A 5,550-nucleotide genomic window follows, 5' to 3' on the forward strand; every position below is an offset into this window, starting at 1 on the left:
TTTGTTTCTTACGCCATTACCATATGTATATATTTTTTCTCTATAGAGGTTATCAAAAAAAGTCAACATTTACAACTTTTCAGAGAAGCAGAATTTCTGGATCTATATTTAAAAATGACTTTGCTACGATACTCCCTTAGAGGTAGTCAATGCGTTTGCTGATCCTATTTCTAGTATTTATCGTCAGAATACTAGTGTGTCTGAAGACCTTGCTTCTTTTGTCCACCTTTTAATTTACAAATGGTTACTGAACAGCATATCTTGGATATCTTGTCAAATCTTCCTAATAAGAACACTGTAGGTGATGCCAGATATGTGTTAGCATACCCCCTTACTTCATTATTATTAACTTATCAGTTGGTACAGAAATTTTTCCTGAAATATGGAAGCATCCGTGAAAAAGGTCAAGTAGATGTGTACGAGAACGTATTGATAAATTCTTAGCTCACCATAGAAGGAGAAGCCATACTACGAAACTAAATTTTATTTATTCAATGTAATCGTTTTTTAAAATTATACTTTTAATACAATAGTAATATAGCAATGGTTTTTTAAACAGATTCTTGATTGAAGACCAATAAACGTTTTGACATCAAACTTGTTACGCTTATGTGTCAAACATTCTAGTTACTGTTATCGCAACCGTCGTCATTTTTTTATGAGAAATGGCCAAAGCTAACTATATATCAATACCCCCTCGTATACTATTTTACTGAATAATAAGAATAAGAATTAATTAAATTTTACCTAAGTAACAGGGTTCATTACGTGTTATACAGGGTCATTATAAAATATTGTAGTCGAAGAAGGCCATGATTTTGGTGACATTTTGTGCCGCCTTTTTCAGTTTTGTGGAAAGGATTACACTAATATTGGAATTTTTATTTTTAGCGCCACATTAGTTGACATTAGCGGCTGCACTGTTTCAACGCTTCATCAAATTCTGTCAGATGTCAATAATTTTTTCGTTTGTACTGGTACGTTTTCCCTCACTTTGTGCGTTAATTGACTTGTCTTGTTTTCATTTTTGCTGTCTTCCCCTTTGTTAGAACTTTAATAAGTGTCTCAAAAAACAGTTTTTATCAAAACTACAGATCATTGTGGAATAATCTCAGGTAATGAACAGAGAGGAATAACTATGGTCAGTGTTACAAATGATTTTTTTAGTTCTTTGGCGCAATCATCATGCCTATTACCGTAATGGGGTGTTAAATGAGGATGGGGATGGAGTGTACTCTGTGGAGGCGTCTAAAAACGAGTATCTAGTGAAATGTTCTGTTGTCATTGATGAAGAATCTTTGAAGACGCTATATGGCGAATTATGGCCAGATTTAACGACACTGGTAGCATTTCTAAGTGAAAACCGACGGGGAGACCTCAAGTTAGTGAAGACGTTGTTGAAGATTTAAGGATGAGAATGGAACAAAGTCCGAATAAAGCTTTGTCAAAAATCTTTACTGTCCGGAGTACCATACAGCCCATGTCAGAAAATCGTAAAAGAGAAGTTACATATGCATCCATACAAGATTTTGTTGGTTCAGGAGCTGCAACCAGCTGATTTTCCTTGCCACGTTGGGTAGTGTAGTTGGTTTCAAGCTGATATGGACGATAACGGGATTCTCGATTTGTCGTTCTTTTCTGATGAAGCCTGGTTTCATCTGTTAGGCTATTATGTCAACTGACAGAACTTCAGAATTTGGTGTATAGAAAATACTCACGCTTTTGAAGAAACACCATCACACGCAATGAAGGTTGGTGTGTGGTTAGCAGACGACGATTCATAGGCCTGATACTTTTTCAAGTAAATGAATGTGACCAATAAACAAAATTAGATGTAGAAAGTGTATGTAGGTACTGCAATAAAGTTTTTTATTTTCATAACTTTCATTTTTCTTTCGGTGTTAGTTGCATTCTCTTAATTTAAAACTTACTTCAACTTACTGTTTAGTAATAATTGTAATTTTACTATTAGGAAAGTTAAAAATCTTTATTAAACATTCTGTTGTTTCAAGAGATCTCATAATCAGCTACAGAACTCGTTAACACTATGCTCCTGAAATTTTATTGGTTTTTTCATCTTTTTTCTTATAGAAATTTTGAAAAATCTTGATATTAGGATGGCCATGTGGGCGTGTTTTGGGTAGAACCTCTTTGACATTCCTGTTATGCAGATCTGGCATGTTTCAGATATCTAGAAACTGCAAAGCTGAAGGTAATGTTTGGACATAGCAGTTTTCACCTATTGTAGGGATGAAGATCAAGGATTTCAGTTGTGTTTTTTCAAGAGAAAAGCACCGGTCACAAACCATGTCTGCACCAATATTTTGACGATTCCTTACAATTTACAAACAGAACTTTCGCGGGATCACAACTTTGGCAAAATTATTTACTGCAAAAACTCATTAGGTACTCATAGTGTTCGTTAACTGTGATAAGACTTGCTCTGCCATTGTCCATTACGTGATTTTTCACAATTTTTACCTTCAGGGTACCTATAAAAATGTAATTTTTTAAATAATTACCGTGTTCATTGGTTTCGACAAACTTAACCTCACTTTTTGGATTTCATTATTTGAAAAATTATTGCTTCTTTGCAAAACAGACCAGATGATTTATTCTGTTCAACTCCAATCGACTTTCCAAGGTGTAATTCATGACAAAGCCCTTAAACGTTTTTCTGACAATTTACAATTTTTGAAACTGAAATGTATTGCAGTGGCGTTCACAAATGCTCGATAACACTGCAACCCTTAATGCTCTGGCCGGGCGTCTTTTCTTTTCTATCTCATCTATGTTTTCATGTCTATTTAAAATGAAATTAAACCGCGAACCGGGCATTTCAATTTTTGACACATCTGACAGATTTGTTTGGACGTTCGTGACATTTCAAAACAGTTCAAATCATTTTGGTGATTAGCGGCACGAGAAAAATTTCATTTGTTTTTCATAGGTGAGTTGACTACAATATTTTATAATGACCCTGTATAATGTGTATACCTAAATCAAATCCGTATACAGCATCATCTGGTGTTCCTCAGGGCTCCAACCTGGAATCACTACTATTTATTATTTTTATTAATGATCTACTCACGCCACTTACTTGTAAAAAACTAGCATATGCTGATGATCTAAAAATTTATACAACAATTGCTGGTCGTGATGATGTAGAGCATTTGCAGTACAATCTTGACTTAATTCGTGAATGGTGTATTCTAAACCGTCTAAATTTAAATACTGATAAATGTTTTTATGTATCGTTTACAAGGAAAAGCTATAATTTTCCTACACACCACATGATAAGCGGTCAGGGTCTGCTAAAAATAAATAAAGTTAAAGATCTTGGCATTTTATTTGACTCTGAAGTTAGTTTCGTAGAATATATTGAAAATCTGGCGCTTTCTACTTTTAGGTATTTGTCTATTCTCTGGGAGAATAAAATCGAAATATTATATTGCTATAGACCACCGAGATTTGGTTCAGTGGAATTTTTTTATAGGCCTGGTTTGATTTTTAAGGATCAACTTTGCTAAAGGTAATAAAAAAACCTGCTCATTGTTGGAAAATTTTACCGGGGGCGGTCGTTATGTTACAACTCAGTTTGTCACACGTGGACGAATCTAGAAGGCGACGTTGAGTTATTCCACGAATCATTAAAACAACTTTACAATTGGCTTTAACTCAGAATATTAGTTAAGGAAGATTTAGGTTTATAGGATCTGTTTTTTCTAGGAGAACAGTATTTACAGAAGTAGATTTTTCTCTGTATTTTTAATGGATGGACTCATACCAGAAGGTCACATTCAAGACGTTAGGTGGATTGACGAGTAAAGATGGACTTGGGGAAGGCACAATGGGCTCAAAGGCGAGGTCTAAGTACCGGCTGGCTACGGTCAGAAGGTTCAAATAGTAGTAAGATTCCTTCTTGCTCAAGTAGTTAAATTGAATCATCCGATCCATGTCCTAATTTTAACAATTCCAAGGATGTTATTCTCTGTACTGGAAATTAATTGTTATTATGTATTCAAACTCTAGGATCAAGCATACAAATAACACAGATTTTTTCACCAAAAGCTGTACCTACATCTAGGTAATTGCAACTGACAACAGAAACAAAAATAAGGGAAACAGTAGTATATTGTTATACTTATTTGTTATGTAGATACACTACAAGGTCAGTATGACCAAAAGAAGAAAGTGGAACTGCGAAAACTTTATATAGAAGATTAACCCTCGCCGTACTCACTAATTGTTGAATACCTTTTTGGATTTTTTTTTATGATCAACATAAGCCTTGATGTATGTAGTTGTGTGTTAAGGGTATTTTACACCTTCATATTTGGCTACCCCTGCCAGATTTTTTTTTACGATTTTTGTTGTCATGGGCTATAAATTTACCCCACATCACATCTTGTAATCTTTGACCAGAACTATTGTGAGGAGTCTGCCTCAGGAGTCTATTGACTTCCACAATTTTTTATGTTCTTGCAATGTGTACACTGAAAACAGAGTTGTTTAACATATTAAAGAGTGTATAAACTCTACATTTACACTAAAATATTACTAAAACTACTACTACTACTAAATTACACTATCAAACTTACTCTAAGTTGGCGTTAATGTTTCAGAGTTGCTTGTTAACACTATATTTTTTACTGTGTAGATATGAGATCAAACACCCTTAAAAAATTTAAGGCAAACATACTGTTTCTAATTTTACAATACTTCCATTTATGATTTAAAATGGCACATTAGAGAATTTGTCTGTTTTATCACATCACCAATTTTCGTCAAATCACAATAACCTGTGAAAAATGTTTAAATTAGGTTGAGATACAAAAATTGTTTACGTACTTCCTTGATGGAATCGAAATGTCCACTGTAAAACATAACCGCTTCAGGCTATGTTCCCCAGCGCATTAAAACAGGTTGGGGTGGCAGCGGTAAATGTTTTAACTTCTCCCTATAAACTTCCACCCTTAAAAGAGCTTTGATAAACTTTTTTTTAACACTAGATATCGAAAAGTCTACGTATTTATTCGTATTGATGCCGAATTTTTTCAGTAAATAAATTGAAGACATGAGCGAAGTGGGGGTAGAATACCCTATAATATTTCTGTTAATTTCTTTCTTTCTTAAATACATACCAAGAGATTAATTTACAAATCGAGCAATCGCGGCATGATTAGTTCTTTCTACTTAACTGCTTGGTGGGCAGAACATAAGATCTTCCAGCTTCTTCATCTGATAATATTTTATCCACGATGAAACTGGCGATATATCTGCCAAGTGAATGGCTCATTTCATCTACTGATACCCAGATATATATATCAATAGTCTGTAATTATTTGAACAAATAGGTATTTTCATTCAAAAAATAAAAGTAATCAAAATTATTTACATTTATGTAACATTGTGACAAATAAGTCTTAAAGTTGATTCAACTGGAATTTTTCTTCCGCAATATTAAAAAAAATTATACCGGGTGTCCCACGTAACATTTTCGGGCGCAGTAACTCAGGTATTTCTGAACGGATTGTTATGAAATTTGAA

At 33.9% G+C, this 5,550-nt stretch overlaps 1 long non-coding RNA gene across 1 annotated transcript; it reads right to left on the reverse strand.

Moving 5' to 3' along the window:
* Positions 1 to 1,439: 1,439 nt before the first annotated feature.
* LOC135126513 (uncharacterized) lies at positions 1,440 to 1,848 on the reverse strand. Its single transcript, XR_010280055.1, has 2 exons — positions 1,719 to 1,848; positions 1,440 to 1,666 (listed from the first exon to the last, which is right to left on the reverse strand). It is a non-coding gene; the product is annotated as an uncharacterized LOC135126513 (long non-coding RNA).
* Positions 1,849 to 5,550: the final 3,702 nt, after the last annotated feature.

The sequence above is a fragment of the Zophobas morio genome, unplaced genomic scaffold, assembly GCF_036711695.1.
Source record: "Zophobas morio isolate AGI-343-1 ecotype UQ-CSIRO unplaced genomic scaffold, CSIRO_AGI_Zmor_V1 ptg000011l, whole genome shotgun sequence".
In the NCBI taxonomy this organism is placed as follows: Eukaryota; Metazoa; Arthropoda; class Insecta; order Coleoptera; family Tenebrionidae; genus Zophobas; species Zophobas morio.